The following is an 18,930-nucleotide window of genomic DNA, read 5'->3' as shown; positions in this document are numbered from 1 at the left end:
TATGAAAACTGCCCTTTTCTCTTTTTCTCAGTTCTATCACTTTTATAATATCTCAAGCACTAAGAGTTTAAGATGCACAAAAGAAACTAAGGCGCTAAGTAGGTTTCCTTGGTTTGAAAAGGGCTCACAGCATTTACTTTAAGATATTTTTCTTTAGTTACCTAACCTAAGCCCATGGTCTACAGCTTGGCACAGTCTCCACGGCTTTCAAAAAGAATTCTATGTGCACAAGGACAAGATCAGGTCTAGAAAGGAAGAGTATCAGCTGAAACTGTTCCCCCATCAGAAAGGCCAAGCTGACAACAGGTCAGCTGAGGAAATAAACATTTCTTCCATTGACAAGTATTTAATTGGACATTTTGAGAATCTAATGTCATGTATGCAGATGCAAATGTTTGAAGAGTTGTTTACAGTGCAGTTTGTGCCAGACAGCCTCCAATGCCAAGCCAGCACACAGCCTCCCATTATTCTGCTGGGCTCAGCTTCTAAAGATGTTTCAGGGCTTTCTGAACCTTGTAAATTTCCACATCCAAAAGCTCATCTGTGTTTTCAAAGCAGAATCCTTCTTCCCTTGTGAGTAGACATCAGTCCTTCCCCTGCCAATCTCTGTGACTGCCTGCCCTGGTTCAGAAAAGGCTTTGGCGAAATGATTTTAGAAGTGATTACTCCATTTCTAGAAAGTATAGGGTTGAAGTTTTAGTAGTTTTTGGAAAACTAACAAAAAGGAAATGCCAGACTCTAGATCCCTGCCCAGAAACTCGGTCTTAGCTGATGTAATCATTTCAAGAATTGTTTCTGTTATTCATTGACCCAAGAAAACACAGCTTATTAGCTCAGCTAATAGACAAGTCCACCTTACCATGCCAGCTATAAGGAAGCAGTTCTTGACTAGGAGGATATACTACAAGTGGACACTGGGGAATCCATTCATCTTTAAGAACTGAACCATCCATACTCTGCCTTGAAAAATGCAATGCAAAAAAAGATGCCATTATCACAAATTGTTATGATGTCTTCACTGTATCCTCTTTCTATTATCAAATACCTTATTCAAGAGAAATTTTTAAAAGTTTAAAGTCCTAAACCAGAAATACACATTAAGAACATTGTTCATGTATCATGATAAAGCTATTTTATTCAAAAATAAAAGTTCTGGGGCCAGCCCCATGGCCAAGTGGTTAAGTTTGCATGTTCCACTTCAGCAGCCCTGGGTTTCACTGGTTCAGATCCTGGGTGCGGACACGGCACCACTCATCAGGCCATGCTGAGATGGCGTCCCACATGCTACAACTAGAAGGACCCACAACTAAGATGTGCAACTACATACTGGGGGAACTTGGGGAGAAAAATCAGAAAAGAAAAAAATAAAAGAATAAAAGTTCTGCCACTCGTTTTAAGCTTTTTTTTAGTCTAATGGTCTCTACTGTGTAAAAAGTCATTAGAAAATTATCAGCATTTATTAATGAGTTCATTATTCATACTGAAAACATTGATTGATTACCTACTATGCTCAGAGCAATAGCAACTGTTTCAGATATACAGAAATAAAGAATATGTCATCTTTGGTCTCAGGAAGCTAGTGAAAGAGGAAGGCAAATGCTTATCATACAAAACAAAAGGAAATAAATACTCTAGGGCTTATAATAAAGTAATAATAAAGGTTGTAGGATTACCGCAAGAGAGAACAAGGAAGAAACAATAGAGAAAATGTTATTCTAGCTCAGCTGGGCAGGATAGATGAATTTTCATAGTCATAGAGTGGAAAGGGTATATCCAATAAAAGAACAACCATGAGCAAAGACATAAACATTTATAATATGTTCCCCGGAAATGGTAACAAGCCTAGGAAGCCAGGGTATTATAAAGCTCTAGGGAGAAATTTAAACACACACACATGCATGCAACAAATATACTCCCAGTCCCATTTCACACTTACTGACCCAGAACATACAACACTGGGTAGGACCCAGGAATCAGCATTTTTAAAATCTTCCCGGGTCATACACACATACAGACCGCATGGAGGGACGGAATAGGTGCCGTGGGCTGAAGTGCACCCTCCTCAGATGCATATGTTGAAGCCTGAGCCCTAGCACCTCAGAATGTGACTATATTTGGAGACGGGACCTTTAAAGAGGTGATTCAGTTAAAACGAGGGCATGAGGGTGGGCCCTAATACAATCTTACTGGTGTCCTTCTAAGAAGAAGAAATTCGGACACACAGAGACACAAGGGGTGCACATGAAAAGAAAAAAAGACTATGATGAAACAGTGAGAAGACAGCCATCTGCAAGCCAAGGAGAAGAGCCTCGGAAGAAACCAAATCTGCTGATACCTTGATCTTGGACTTCCACCCTCCAGAACTGTCAGAAAATAAAGTTCTGCTGTTTAAGCCACCTGGTATATGGGATTTTGTTATGGCAGCCCTAGGAAACTAACACAGTAACTGAATGCACCAGGAATGCACCTGGACATATATTTTAATACGAGATCTTTAAGAACCTTAAATGGTATATTAGGAGTTTAGACTCTATTCTTCAGACAATTTCTCAAAACGTAAGTTTTTTAGAAGGGAATACGATTCAGCCTATGATCCAATTCTTGAGACAGTGTGGAGGATGAAGTGGTTTAAAAGATTCTGCCTGGCCAAGGGAAGAGACAATAAGGGGGATGATCAGGGCAATGATAGAAAGGATGTGGTAGGGGAGGGACAGAAAAATTCAGGAGCTATCATAGGTAGAAACAACAGGATTTGGGGACTTAGTAATTTTGGAGGATAAGGAAAAAGGAAGAGTTAAGGATAACCTCTCAGAGTTTGAGCCTGATTTGTACCCTATATTTCAGACACATCACATTACCTACTATCCTACAGATTAAGATGCCATTAACCAAAATAGAAAACATAGGAAGAGCATGTTTGAGAATGAAATTGATGAGTTGAAAACCAGAAAATAGAAATCAGAAAGAAGTCAAGTATAGAGATGAAGATCTCTTGAGTATAGAGGAGCTCCTTAAAGCCACAGGTAATGACAGCACTGCCCTCACTTCCCATTTCAGCTCCAACATCTAAGTGCTCAGAAGTCATCACTTCTGTCCTTACAACAACAAGTAAAACTGAACAAACTGAAAAGCAACAACTTTCCTTGGACCCAGCAGAGAACTGAGGGTGCAGAGCAAACTGCCACCCTAAAATCTGGAGAGGCAAGAAAATCCAGAGTCACAGCTCAGATCTGCTTACTCGGAGCAGAAAGTGCTGGAGCCATAAACTGGTAGGAATATATAATTGGTAATTTTGACAAATTGCTGGAGACTGAGTATGGCCTACCATGAGAGTGAGAAACCCCTAGGGCCACAGTCTTGGGGGGAGGGGACTTTCCAACAATTTTGTGTAATCACAAGATAACTATAACAAAGAGGCAAAGACAAGAGGGAAACTAAAGTACCAATGAATAATAATAATAATAATAGTGGTTAATATTGCCTGAGCACTTACCATGCGGCAGGCCTGTCCTAAATGTTTACATTTCTTAACTCTACAACAAATCTATAGGACAACACATTAGTTTTCTATCACCACTACAACAAATTACCACAAACTGGGTGGCTTAGACAAAATGAAGTTATTATACAGTCCTGTAGGTCAGAAGTCCAGTACTGAACTCACCAGGTAAAATCAGTATCGGCAGGGCTGCATTCCTTTCTGGAGGCTCTAGGGGAGGATCTTTGCCTTCTCCAGCTTCTAGTAGCCAACCACATTCTTGTCTCATGCCCTCTTTTCTCCATCTTCAAAGCTGGCAATATTGCATCTCTCTGGCCATCCTTTAATAGTCACGTCTCCCTAACTCTCTGACTCCTCTTCTGTCTCCCTCTTCCACTGTTAATTGGGCCTACCCAGATATTCCAAGATAATCTCCCTACTTGAAGGTCAGAAAATTAGTAATCTTAATTTCATCTGCAACCTTATCTCCTTTGCCATGTAACCTATCATATTTATAGGTTCTAAGGATTAGGACATGGACATCTTCAGGGGAGGACATTATTCTGCCTACCACAAGCAGTTATAATTATTATCCCCACTTTACAGATGAATAAACTGAGGCATAGAGAGAATATGTAATTGGTCCATGGTCACACGGGGGTTGGTGGCAGAACTGAGATTTGAACCCAGGAAACTGGCTTCAAAGCCCATATTCTTAACCATCAAACTACAGAGAACATAGCGTGCTAGTGAGTGATTAGTTTATGTGGTAAACCTTGAAATTTGAACTGAGTAGGTAGCAAAATGGAAGCAGAATCGTGCTGACTTCCATGATTTGCCCTCTGCTTCTCCCCACAAAATGGGGTTTGTGATCCTGCATTCGTTCTCTAGTCTGCCTATGGCCCCAGATTTTCTGTAAGCTTTTGCTCAGAAAAGCTAATGAAAAGAAAAACCCTGTAAAAGAACAGCCAGGGGGCCAGCCCAGTGGCACAGCAGTTAGGTGCACACGTTCCGCTTCGGCGGCCTGGGGTTCACCAGCTCGGATCCCGGGTGCAGACATGGCACCGCTTGGCAAAGCCATGCTGTGGTAGACGTCCCACATATAAAGTAGAGGAAGATGGGCACGGATGTCAGCTCAGGGCCAGTCTTCCTCAGCAAAAAAAGAGGAGGATTGGCAGCAGTTAGCTCAGGGCTAATCTTCCTCAAAACAAAAAAAAAGAACAGCCAGATGTTTCAGACAGTAAATTTTGCAATACAATACACATGGCATTAATGATTTGGAACACTTAATCAAATGTAACAAATGCATCTTCAGATTAGTCATGGATAACATAGATCCAACATATTTTGATAATGGTAAAAGAATCTCAAAATGATGGTCTGGGCACAAAAAGGACATACATACATGAAGGTGAAAGATGAATTATATGAGCGGCTTGAGAGCATCATGAAAAAGAGGATGTTTTCTTTTTATTATTTCAACCTATTACAAAGGTAATTGAAAACATGGGCTAAACCGGAGGACTAAGGCACGAGGCCAGCAGGACTCTGGAACTCACTGAAGTCTTCATTTACTTTTACAATCTTTCATAAGTGTTCCAAAGAAATGAATATTCTGCAAATAGGTTATACATACAAATATATATACATCACACACATATATATTCATATATAATGTAAACAATCATTTTATTAATATTAAATATACCATATTATTGAAACTTTCTATATCCCTTCTCACCCTGACGAATTGTATTTTTCAACCTCATTAGTTATATTATTCAAATCTTACCATTCATCTTTTGTATATGACTATCTGGCTTTTGTCTAACTGATTTGTGATGTAAACAACAGATCTTAAGGTCTCTTACAATTTGTTTTGGTCATTTTCTCACACTTCTAACCATTTCCTTTATATATTTTGAGGTTAAATATTTTTAATTGCTTGGTCCATAAAACGTCACAACTATTCTGTCTTCCTTCTAGATTTTATCTTTTATCAACACAAAATAACTCTAGACCCAGTATAATGCTCTTTGCTTTGACTTATACTTGGTTTCACTTTAATGATGATATGGAACTCAAGGTCCATAAGAGTTTCTGGTTTCCCTACTCTGGCCCACTATGTTGGTGGAGTTACATTCATAACTATCTTTTGTGGGTCCTACCATGAGGCTGGGGGCAGTGCCAGTGCTGGGCTTGTCTCTCCATTTCCCAGATGAGCTTCACCCCACCCAATGTCCTACCTGTAGGTACTTTGTAAGCAGTAAAGGTAGCTACATGGATTTAACTGCAAATGATTATGTTCAATAGGTTTTAAATGGTCTCTAATGATTAGGGGATCCAGCTCCAGATCCCCATCTTCATGTTTAATACTCAAGTTAGAAAAATCTTCACATATAAATAATATAATCATTGTATATGTAGCCTATTACAAACCCCATATTTGAAAGTCTAGATTTATCCACATATTAAGGAGTGATTAATTGTTCACTTTATAAAGAGGTTATATGCATCATAGGAGATTTAATTGTAAGATTGTTTTATGCTGTAGACTCTCCTATTGCATCGAAAGCGGTGTTTGATTTCCACAGATACTCTCTCTATACAACCCTTCCTGACCATCATGACCATATTGCATGCAGCAGAGGTGGTGCTAAGGATCCTTTCCATCACTGCCTCTGCCTCCAAAGATCTTGGCTTTGCTGGCCTTCAAATATCACCTGCATTACCTTTACCTTTATATGATACGACATGGTAGGGGGTGGAAGGGATACAATGTAAAAGACCAGGGTTCCAGGCAAAGCAAGGCTCTGATACAATGCACAGAGCAGTGGACTGAAAGTCAGAAAGCTTGGAGTTCTTGCCAGCCATGGGATCTGAGGCAAACTCAGCCTCCTTAACACACAGATTTTTAGTTTATACAAGAAAGATAATAGTGCCTGGCTGCACCTACTTCTGAGAGTTCATGTACCAATCAAATGTAAAAATTATTTTTAAATATAAGGTGTTATGCTAATATATTCTTTTTTTCCAAGCAAGTCTAACGCCACAACACTAAGAGAACACTGCATCAATCTTTTTCTTTGTTAGCAACTATTTGTCATAGAATTCACTAAATGTTCTGAAAATTTCTCCTAATCATTATCCTTTTCATTTTATCTTACTCCACCTCTGTTATTCCTCCCTTACTTCAAAGTCTCCCAACACTTTCTCTGCAAAATGATATCAAACCCTCTGCCCGGCACTTCTGACAATCTCCTATTTGTCTCTTCTGGACAAGTTGAATAAGATGAGAAATCAAAGGTGATAGTCTTACTTTTAAAGAAGTACAGTTATTTGGAAGAGCCAGCTCAAAATTCTTCTCTGTATTCCGAATCTGCCTATATTTGTATCTTTAGCAATCAGTCTTCTCTGCTACACTTTTGCCATTTGTTTATCTTTGTTCCTTTGAACCACTCCTGTCTGCGTTGCTCTATTTTGCTTTCTCTTTGTGGCTAACAATAACCCCTCATTGTTTGAGACTCCAACGTTTTCTCCATCACTTGAACTCACATAGGAAATGGAGTTCTAAGAAACTCACCTGAAATATGATGCAATGGTCATTAGTCAAGTCTAATGTGGTTTTTTTCCTTCCTTTTAAGTGATTTATTGAATGATTTGTCTTTTTAGAATGAGGACTTGTAACATTTGGCAGTTCTCCTCTGTGTGATGTCACAGTATAGCTACAGCCAAGGCTGTATCCTGGGGTCTCACCTGGATGCTCCACAGTTATCTCTACTCACTGCCTTTCTCCCAAAACCTGTTTCTCATATTTATTATCCTTGCTAGCGGCATCTCTATTCATTCAGTCAAGAAATTCCAAAACCTCAGAGTTATTTTCAACCTTATTTCCCATATCCAGCTACTCATTAAATCCTGCCCTCTATCTCTCAAATCTATGTTAGTTTAGACCCTTATCCTATTTCATTTGGACTATAGCAACAGCGTCCTCACTTTCTTCTGGCCTCCTGGCTTTTTCCTCTCCAGTTCCTCCAAAACATTATTGCCAAAGCTATTGTCTGAAGAAAACTCCATCATAGCCTTCCTCTGCTTAAAAATTCAGCTTAATAAAACTCTAAAAGAGATTATCTAGGCTGTGTAAAAGTCTAAATAACATGGCATTCAAGGACCTTCTCTCTCTGGTCCCAACCTCACAAGACCTCTCTACTACAGCCACACTGAACCCATCTCTCCCAGGGAGGGCCATGCTCAGACTCGCCTCCTTTTCTCTGCCCAGGTAGTTCTCTCTGCTCAGAATGCTCTTCTCCCTCCTCTTGGCCTTTATTTAGGCTTCAAAATCCAGTTCAAAATTCACCTGCTCTGTGAAGTCTTCCTAAGCTCTAACCTCCAAGCTCTTCCTCACTTTCCCAGGTGAATGAGGGGCCACTACTTCCACATCACCCTGCGGGGCAATTATTTGTGGATGAGTCACTTTCCTACTTAAACTCAGGATCTTATTCATCTTTATCTGGAACATAGTATGTTCTCAATAAATGGTTACTGAAATTAGTACGTGCTGAATAAAATAATAACTAAAGAAAAATTCCAGAGACCTAGAAGCACACTACCAGTCCTCCTTCTTTGCTGCATTAAACAAACAGGGCACAGGAATAAAGAGAAAGAACTAATAATCTGACTGTAGCAAACACAGGAATGGGTTGTTTGTTTTTAAAAGCTAAGTGGTTTAGGGAGGGTAGGGGGAGACTAAAGTACATTTTAAAGCTCTAGCTCCAGGGCAAGTAATAAAAATTGTTGCTTTAATGTTTTTTTCATAACATTGTGAGCAATGGGAAGGTCTATTCTATCACACCAGCCTTCAGGGCAGAAAGTTTCAGCCTCCTGAGCTAAATCAAACTGGCATCGGCTCTCAGTTTTTCAGGGTTGCAATTGGTCTCAGCCTTCCATAAGGCTGAATTTAACTGACAAGATAAAAAATAATTTCCCACGTATTTTATGGGCCTCTCTTCCTCTTTTGCTCTCGTCAATTAATTATAAGAGTCCTGGAAACTCATCTTGCATTCTTGTTCCTGGATTACAGGGATGTAGGTACTGTACTTTTTCTGAATTAGGAATTGTTGTTCTTACAAAGGAAGCTGAGAAGCAGAGCCTTACTAAGGAGACAAAGCTAGCCCAAGAAACAACATAGCTTGGTACTCTTAGTTCAAAGCCCTTAAGTGCCACTCACTGATGACAGCTCTTGATGTCACCCATTTGATACTCCCTAAATTAAGCCTGAATGCATTTAAAATTAGGATGCATGTGCATCTAGGTCAAAGCATCAGAGTCTACCAGAGTCTCTGCAGTTCAGTCTTAAATCATTCAACCCCTGGGCTCTCATCCTAAACTCACTTACCCAGCGCGCCCCAGAGTTTATACATATCCTGGAAAACACACAGAGACCTCATTCTCCAACATCACACACACTTACGTAGCAGGGACTGTCTGTTTCTGGGAGAAATCCTGCCTCCATCTGCCTGTGTTCTGAACACCTGACTTTCCCATTTTCCAAGCACTGTTCCTATTTAGGAAGGCTGAATAGGGATTACAATAGCACCCAGCTCTTAGGTTTACAGTAAAGATTAAGTGGGGCAATCCAAGTAAAAAGATTAAATGTAACAGTGCTTGGTACACTGTCAGTGCTCCATAAATATCAGCACTGTTACATCCCATACCTGAACGACACATGACCCTGTAACTGGCTCTTTGGGAAAAGAGTCAGAGAAAGTTGGTCTTTCACCAAGCACCACGTTTGGCTCCACTCCTCCCCATAGTCTTGAAATAACTGAGTAGGTAACATTAATTTTATTTTACGTAACACATTTGGGACTCTGTGTTTGTTAAATGTAGCATGCAAAAAATAGTTTAATATCTATGTAAAATGACTTTTTAAGTGCCTTTAAAAAAATCTCTAAGGTAATTCCAGCTCCAAAATGTTGTGATCTATGATAATTAATCTCAAATGCAGGAAAATTAATAGTGATACAATTCTCCAGCTATACTGGAAATATATGGCATTGTCAGGCTGAGTTGCATTGGAAACAAGTTAGACCCAGAACCAGGAGTTTGCAGTAATGCAGAAAAAAACTCCCCCTCCTACCGGCCCAGAGTCTATTGTTCTCATCTTGAGTTCCCAGGTCCTTTTGTAGCAGATGTGAAGAGCAAAAAGAATAAGCTGTAATTTGCAGAGAAGAAAATAGGGCCAGATTCTATAGAATCCCAAGCAGAGCGGCTGAAGTGAGCAGAACTCCAGGAAACCATCTGCAATTTCACCTTCTACTCCTGATAAAAAAGAATCCTAGAAGCCTAACTCAGGAAGGAGCCCCACCTAACCTCCCCCATCTTGGAGATTAAGAAACCCAGACCTAAAGAGATCAAGTGTCAAGTCCAAAGTCATCCAGCTGTTCTGAAACCTGGGCCTGGAAAACTAGAACTGATGCAGTGACCAATCGTATTACTGCAATCTCAACCTATGTAACTTCCAGAGTGTCCCCACACAGTGAATGTCTCTTTCCCTCTCTGGACTATAGTCAGCCTTCTTCCATCACCCACAAACCAGCCAGCACCTGCCTCAGGAAAACAAACAAGATTCTTCACAATCCTGAATTCAAGACAAATGTCTAGTCTTACCAAGTTACTAAAAGCAGAGGCATGTGGTTCTACCTTTACATTCATCTTTATCTTTCAGGAATACATTAAATAATATTATGGTGACATTACTTCTCCAAAAGTCCAAAACAAAAAACAAGCAAGAAAAAGCCTAGGAATATTTTGTTTTAAGCAACACATATACGAAAATCTACCTAAAATGGAAATACGATGGGGTGCTTCTGGTGATTATTTTCTTTAAAAACAGAAATAAAACTCCTTTTAAGTAGCCACAATCAGAATGACTCCATTTACACGACTGCGACATTTAGACAGCTTTTTGGAAAACTATCGCAAGATAAGAGTTGTAAGCCTGCGTCTCCGCTGCCTCCACTGCGTATGTATTCATATGCATTCACGTATTCCTTCCTTCAGCACCACTTCCTATGTACTCATTCACTCATTCGGTTCTACTTCGTAGGTACTCGCTCATTCAGTTACTCACTGAGTACTTCTGAGTACCTGACAAGTCACACGGGGTCTCTGCCCTCATGGAACTTAGAGTCTGAGCCGAGCCGAGCCGCGCACACCAAAAGTGAAAGCACAAGATAAAAAGCGAAAAGAACCTCCAAGGAGCCCGGATAAAGCACCCTGGAGGCTCTGGGGAACTAGGAATTGGGTCCAGGTCGGGGGTGAGGGCAGCTCCTCGGCGGCTTGGAGCGGGGCCTGGGGAAGGAAAGATCGCGGCCCCGCCCGCGGCCACGCCGCAGCAGCCTCCTCCAGACCGACGCCCAGGCTCGGCGTCCCCGTTTCTGCGCTCGGTGCCGCCCTTGCCACGGAAGCCGCAGGCGCCGCCCGTCTCGCGGTGGCCTCCCAGCCCCGTCCGCCGTCGCTCCCACGAATGAGCGACTCAGGAAGTCCCTCCCCGGCCTCAGCCCGCCCGGCCGCCCGGAGAGCCCGGGCCTGGGCCCAACCGCCCGCGGGCACGGCGGGGCCGGCGGCGAACGCACCTGCTCTGGCCGCTCGGGCGGCGGCGGTGACGCGGCGGTGCGCAGGGCCAGGCTCGCGGCCCAGCCTTCGAGCGGTGGCGGCCAACCCCCAGCGCGGCCGGGCCCCTTCGTGCCGCCTGGTGCCCGCGGCCCTGCCCTCTGCGCCGCGGGCGGAAAGGCGGGGCGCAGGGCCCGGGGTGCGGGGCGCTGGGCGGGAAGGCTGAGCGGCGCGGGGCGCCGGCGCCGCCTCCGGACGGCCCGGCGGCTCCTGAGCCTGCGGGTTCTGGCTCGCGTTAGAAGTCTGAGGGGCACACCCGGGGGCCCTGGCCCGCGGCCCTGCTTCTTTCCACGGGCCGCCGGGCTGGCCTGGGCTCTGGGCCGCGCTGCGTTTGAGAAGCTGTCGCCTGAGATGGGGCGAAGGCCTTGGCAGCGGGGTCGTGTGCTTGACTGAGTGGCTGTGAGGTAGGGAGGGAAGGGGCTCTGCTTCTAAAAGGAAGCCGGGAAAGGTTCTGGGCTGTCTCTGAGGCTCTGGAAACTCGCGCTTCGTGAGCTCACAGGCAGCCCGCGAGTCAGCGCTCCTTACGCCGTTGTTTCCCATCCCGCCGCGCAGGGCCGTGGGAGGCCGCGACGACCCAAACCGGGACGGCGGGCAGAGTCGCTTCCTTTTCGTCCATGCATTAGTTACACGAGGGGGCCCAAGAAGAAGGGAGGCTCGTCTGGTTACCCGCAACAAGTCACAAGAGTTGCTGGTCACGAAGTGTGTGCTCACGTATTTTTAACGTTTTGTGTTTTGATAAGCTTGAATTCCTTTGTTTAACCACTCTTATCAAGTACAGTTATATTTGTGAGACACGGAGCAGTTCAGGTCTCTCCTTAACTAGAAAAAAAATCTTTTAATTAAAAAAGAAGAAAAGCTACACGCTTGCTGGAAAAAAAAAAAGGTGCAAAACGTGCCATGTCCGTTTACCTACATACACAAAACCCTCAGTTAAGAATCTCCCTAAACTTTTATTGATCCTGTTGCCCACCAAATAAAAAACTCTGAGACATTCAAGGTTCCTAGAAGTTTCTCACGGTGTGATCCTGGTCCTCCTTTCCAGGATCGTCTCTATGGTGCTATATCCAGCTGCATTGAATTACTTTTTTTTTCAAATGATCTGAGGTAAAGGACAAATTTTTATTATTCCAATCAGTCATGGACTATTATTTTTGCAAGTCACAATTAAAAACTTGCTAGAAAAAGTGAACAAAAAGACATAAAAAACTGCAAACCCCAGTGTTCATTACAAGTATACAATTACTGTCAGTTTGTTTTTGTTTTCTTTTGGTTTCTAAATTTTTACTCTCAGTTTCTTTCTTTATCTCATCATAGACCAGTAAAAGCAGTTCATAGATTGGCACTGATAACTATAATTTAATTGGCACTGGCTTGCTGTTCTTTAAATGTGTCAGATGCTTTTCAACTTCTGGGCCTTTTTTCATGTTATTCCTTTAGATCAAAGTTCTCACTCACGTCTCAACTCATAATGTAATAATAAAATAATAGCTTGACATTTATTGAGTGCTTTATGCTAAGACTTTACATGCATTAACTGTGTATTCTTATCAACTATGAGCTAGGTATTATTATTATTATTATTATTATTATTATTCCTGCTTTACAGATGAAGACATTGAGGATTCAAGAGATCAAACCACACAACTAGTGAGGTACAAACTTGGCATTCTAAACTGAACCGGCTTGATTCCAGAGTCTGTGCAGTCAACCAGGATGCTGGGACCTCCTCCAAAAGCCTGTGCATTTGCTTTCGAGTTTAAATGAATCACTCCTTGTAACTCTGTCACAACATTTTTTTCCCATTGGTTTTCATTCTTATGTGTTCTATGCCAAGCTTTAAGCTTCCGAGTACAGTGACATTTGCGTATCTCTACAGCTCATAGTGCTGCTCTCTCCAACTGGAACATCCTTTCTGCCCTCAACTCTGCTCATAATAACCACTGGAAACCAAGCTCATCCTCATCTTTGTGTTAACACTGTCTTTTGTACTTACCTCATGTTATATTCTAATTATTTGTTTATGTCTGCATCCCCTCTTAGACCACAGGCCACTGCTACATTCAGTTATCTTACCAAAGATGTTTTTACTTATTTAATTGAGCAAGGACTTCCATAACATTTATGATGTGCCAAGTACTGTTCTAAGAGCTTTACAATCTCATAAACTGCCCTATTAGGCAGGCATTATTTTATCACCATTTAACCCTTGAGGAAACTGAGGCACAGAGAAGTTACTAGTAAGGGGCAGAGTCAACATTCCAAGCCAGGCAGCCTGGCTCCAGAGCCTGTTTCTGAACCATTATGCTGTGCTGATTTCCACCACAGCGTGTGTTCCTCCTGCTGAAAACACTTCGGTGACTTTCCACTGCTCTTAGGATAAAGGTGAAACTCCCTAGTAGGGCCTACAAAACTCTGTGTGGCCTTAGCTCTGCAGCTGCATCTCCCATCAAGCTTCCTGGCTCCCTCCTAGCCACACTTGTCTTCTTTCCTTTGTTCCTGGGAGTCATGCTCCCTCTGACTACAGCACATGTTGTTCCCACAACCTGGAATGCTATGTCTCCTCCTCGTTCCTTCCTCAACCCAAAATTATCCTTTGATTTTACCTCAGGAAAACCTACCTAGACTAGGTCAAATATCCTATTACATATTTTTTAAGCATTTTTGGTTCTTAACCTAATTATCATTTTACATTTTATTTATGTGAATATTTGACTAAGGTCAGTCTTCCCCTTTCAACGCTGTAAGATCCATGATAGCAAGACTCTCTTATTTGCCTACCTTTATATCCTCAGCAACTAAAATGGTATCTGACATGTAGTAGACAGTGAGTAAACATTCACTGAATGAATGAAGAAATAAATGGTGTTCAGAGTGTTATGAAAATTTAGGAGGGACACAGTGTTGTGCTGGTAAATGTTTACCAACCAGTTAAAAAAAAAAGTCCTGCTTTGTCAATTTCTGGGGCATAAATGCTCCCACCATGACCAATTTCAAGATGCCAATACAACATCATGCAGTGCTGGAGTTGGGAAGTGATGTGAGCAGTCAGCTTGAGAGCCTGTACCAGCTGGCTCCAGCACACCACTGGAAGGGCACCGAAGTTAGTGGGGCAGACAATGGTACACAAAGCACAGGCAAGCTGCCCAGAGACTGAAGCTGGCATCTGAAGTATGACTAGAAGACAAGTTTGGGAGGTGGAAACATTTGTGGGACAAACAATTTGCATGGCAGGTGGGAGCTGGAGAAGGAAGAAGAGAAAGTTCAGTAGGACTGATGTCTATATTTAAAAAGAACCTTGTAAATCTTGATAAGAGGTTCAAACTTCATCCTTATGGAAGCACTAGACTGGCTTAAGCAGGTGAGTGGCACAGTGAGGTTAGCATTTTGGAGAGATTGTTCCTACTGCCTTTTCCCAATGGGTTGGGCACTGTGCAGCCACCCAGAGAAGAGATGCTGATGAACACAACCAGGATAGGAACGAAGAGAATGTGCTGACAACGGTGAAAGGGAGCCTGGTAGGAGGTATTTCACATGGAGATTTGGGCAAAAGGGCAGTTTGGCAGTGAGCAGGCCTAAACCACAATCCTAGTTTCAAGAGGTGGGACCTGATGTCCCAGGGAAGGAAACCAACACAAGGCAGTGCCCCATCATGGAGACCCAAGGACTGCATTTGATTGATAAGCACAGGCTTTAGAAATAGGGAGCAGGACTTGAGTTCTGGTTTAGTCACCTACTAGTTGTGAGTGGTCAATTAAACTCTCTGAGTTTTCAGCTTTCTTATCTGTTTAAAAACAGGAAGGTACAAGGGCCAGCCCGGTGGCACAGTGGTTAAGTTTGCACGTTCCACTTCGGCGGCCTGGGGTTCGCCGGTTCGGATCCTGGGTGTGGACATGGCACCACTTGGCAAAGCCATGCTGTCCCACATATAAAGTAGAGGAAGATGGGCATGGATGTTAGCTCAGGGCCAGTCTTCCTCGGCAAAAAGAAGAGGACTGGCAACAGTTAGCTCAGGGCTAATCTTCCTCAAAAAAAAAAAAATGGAAGGTATAATAAAAACACCTCATATGGTAATTCTGATGGTAAAATGAGATAATATATGTCAAAGTAACTAGTATAGTGTGTGGTACATAACAGGTATACAGTAAATATTTTTAAAATTTAACAGGAGAAAAGGAAAGAAATCAGTCAGGCACACTTTGGTTTACAAAAGTGGTCTTCAAATCTGAATATATGTTCCCTTGGGGAAAAAGAGGGGTACTGGATGGGGGTGCTGTTAATAATCATACCAGGACAACAGGCATAAACTGGAATGTGTAGTCATCTTAGTGCTGAAGGACTTTCCAAGAGGCAGACAGCCATGGTGAGTTTTAAGGCACCAGTTTCAAGATCCAGAACCTCAAAAGTCATTTTGTTTTTTAAGGGCTTTACAAAACAATTGGTTAATGGTACAGCCATCATTCAAAATCAGGTAGTTTGACTGTAGAGCCTTCCCTGGAAACCACTACACCTTACTTTTCTTTCCTAGAGGGCCCTCTCGCACATCCCACGAACATGGGTTAGTATCAGAATTTAGGAGTAATTCTATACATAAGTGGAACTCTTCACTGTGCTAGGGGTCCCTTCTTATTATTTTTTCTTATTACTGACCTGCCAACCCTTTGTACATCACTGTACACAGAGAAAGTGATATCTACAAGGCATGATGGGGTGACGGATTGAGGCATCTTATTGTAGAAGGTGACTAGCCCAGTAGTTTCAGTTTCCCCAAGCCTAGCTTGACCACCCTTAAGGGCTGAGCAGAATCCGTGCCTCCAATTACATGTAATTTACTCCCAGCATCCAGTGTGCCGAGGCACATGGCGGGGAAGCTCTAGTATAGATACTGCTAGACTACTGTAATTATAATTATACTACTATAATTTTTCCTTTGACCTGGGCTTGCAGGAATAAGTAATGGGTCCTTATTTTGTCAGTTATCCTGATCAGCTTGTCATTATGGAAAAGTGTTTCTTTGTCAAAGTTGACATTATCAGAATATTGCAATTAGGGAAAGTTACAGAATATCGTTGTAAGTTATAGAATATTGTTATAGTCAAATGTTATCTCTCAGCTAACAAAAGTCAGTGTTACGTTGATCCTTCAAAGAATGCAATATGAAGCAGTGCTTATTCGCCTTCATCGCTCACTCCTAGCTACTCTCCCGGGTATGTGAAAAAAGAGGTCTACCTGAACGTGAATGGCTGAAACGTACACCAAGATCCTTACTTTGTCTACTAAGTGTGAATCCAATGGGGAAAAAAAACACACATCATAGTAATTAAAAGCAATATAGGATTAATGAATTTTAATCAAATTTTCATATTTCTATGCAACTGTTTTCAATTTAGATTTATTAAATAGTATAAAGATTATGATAGTAAGTATGAATGCTAAATATCTGTGTAACTCAATGAATTTTCCAAGTGAACACACCTGTATAATCAATGCACAGATCAAGAAACAACATTACCAGTAACACCAAAAGCCCCCCTCATACCTCCTTCCAGTCACCACCCACACCCACAAGGATATCCCCTAGTCTGACTTCTGACATCGTAGATTAGATTTAATCATTTTTGAATTTTATATAAATGGAGTGACACAGTTTATATTATTTTGTGTCTGACTTCTTTCATTTAAAAATATGTTTGATGACATAAAGATAGACATATAGACCAATGGAATAGAATAGAGGCCCCAGAAATACACCCTTCTGTATATGGTCAAATGATCTTTGACAAGGGTGCCAAGAACACTCAATGAGGAAAGGACAGGCTCTTCAACAAATGACGCTGGGAAACCTGGACATCCACATGCAAAAGAATAAAATTGGACCCTTACCTTATACAATATACAAAAATTAACTCAAAATGGATTAAAGGGGGCCAGCCTGGTGGTGCAGCGGTTAAGTTCGCACATTCCAGTTCGGTGGCCCAGGGTTTGCTGGTTCGGATCCCAGGTATGGACATGGCACAGCTTGGCAAGCCATGCTGTGGTAGGCGTCCCACATATAAAATAGAGTAAGATGGGCAAGGATGTTAGCTCAGGGCCAGTCTTCCTCAGCAAAAAGAGGAGGATTGGCAGCAGATGTTAGTTCAGGGGTAATCTTCCTAAAAAGAGAAAAATGGATTAAAGACTTAAATGAAACATTTAAAACTCTGAAATTCCTAGAAGAATACATAGGGAAAAACCTCACAACACTGGGTTTGGCAGTGATTTCTTGGATATGACACCAAAAGCACAGGCAACAAAAGCAAAAACAGATAAAGTGGACTTCATCAAAATTTAAAACTTCTGTGCATCAAGGGACACAATCAACAGAGTGAAAGTTTCTCCCTCGAACATGGGAGAAAAAATTTACAGATCATGTCTGATAAGGGGCTAATATCAGAATAAAGAACTCCCACAACTCAACGACAAAATATCACCTGGATTAAAAAATGGGCAAAGGACTTGAATAGACATTTCTTCAAACATAATATACAAATGACCGATAAGCATACGAAAAGATGCTCAACATCACTAATCATTAGATATATGCAAATCAAAACCACGATGAGATACCACCTCATACCCATTAGGATGGCTACTATAAAACAAAAAGCAAAAAAATTGAAAATAACAAGTGTTGGTAAAGGTATGGAGAAATTGGAACTTCTGTGCACTGTTGGTAGAAATGTAAAATGCTACAGCTGCTATAGAAAATGGTATGGCGGTTCCTCAAAAAAAGTAAAAGTAGAATTACCATAGGACCCAGATGTCCTATTTCTGAATATATATCCAAAAGAATTGAAAGCAGAGTCTCGAAGAGATATTTGCTCATCCATGTTCATAGCAACATTGTTCACAAGAGCCAAGAGGTGGAAGCAACCCTGAAGTCCATCAATGGATGAATGGATAAACAAAATGTGGTAATATATACATACAATAGATATTATGCAGCCTTAAAAAGGAAGGAAATCCTGTCACATGCTACAACATGGATGAACCTTGAGGATATCATACTAAGCGAAATAAGCCTCTCACAAGAAAATGAATACTGTATGCTTCCACTTATGAGTGGTATCTAGAGTAGTCAAATTCATAGAAACAGAAAGTAGAATGGTGGTTGCCTGAAGCTAGTGGAAGAGGGAAATGGGAGTTGTTGTTTAATGGGCACAGTTCTCAATTTTGTAGAGTAAAAAAGTTCTGGAGATCTGTTGCATAACAATGTGGATATACTTAACAACTGTATACTTGAAATGTACACTTAAGTTTTATGTTACATGTTTTTTATCACAATTAAAAGTAAAAAAAAAATTTAAATATGTTTGAGAGATTCGTTTACTTTATTGTGCATAGCTATGGTTTATTTATTTTCATTGCAACATAGTATTCACAATGTATTTATCTATTCTACTGTTGATGGGCGTTTGGGAAGTATCTGATTTGGGGCCATTGTAATTAGTGCTATACATAGCATTTTGAAATGAAAATAAAAATCTATCAGATTTTTAGGGCTTCGAAGGCATCAGAGAACACTCACAATGTATTTTGAAAGGGGTAATATATCCTTCTCCCAACTCACTCTCAGCTTGTGTAACCAGCTGCTAACTTAGCTTCTCCACTTGGATATTTAATAGATGTGTCACACTTATCATGTCCAAATCTGCTTTACCTGCAGTCTTCTTCACATCTGTTGGCAACTCCATTGTTCTAGTTGCCCAGGCCAAAAACTTTGGTACATCTTGATTCTTTTC

At 41.6% G+C, this 18,930-nt stretch overlaps 1 protein-coding gene across 3 annotated transcripts in view; it reads right to left on the bottom strand.

Annotated features, from left to right (window-relative positions):
- The window catches only part of CPQ (carboxypeptidase Q), a 462,588-nt gene extending 451,104 nt beyond the window's left edge, over nucleotides 1–11,484 (bottom strand). Inside the window, exon 1 of one of the 3 annotated variants that reach the window (XM_008523652.2) lies at nucleotides 11,116–11,484. The gene's annotated coding sequence lies outside the window, so the exon portion shown is untranslated. The remainder of the gene's footprint in view (nucleotides 1–11,115) is intronic. The other 2 variants (XM_070631792.1, XM_070631793.1) reach the window with 2 other exon arrangements.
- Nucleotides 11,485–18,930: the final 7,446 nt, after the last annotated feature.

Source organism: Equus przewalskii, chromosome 8 (genome assembly GCF_037783145.1).
Source record: "Equus przewalskii isolate Varuska chromosome 8, EquPr2, whole genome shotgun sequence".
NCBI lineage: Eukaryota > Metazoa > Chordata > Mammalia > Perissodactyla > Equidae > Equus > Equus przewalskii.
Note: the sequence above shows the minus strand (reverse complement) of the source record. Positions and strands in the feature narration are given on the sequence as shown.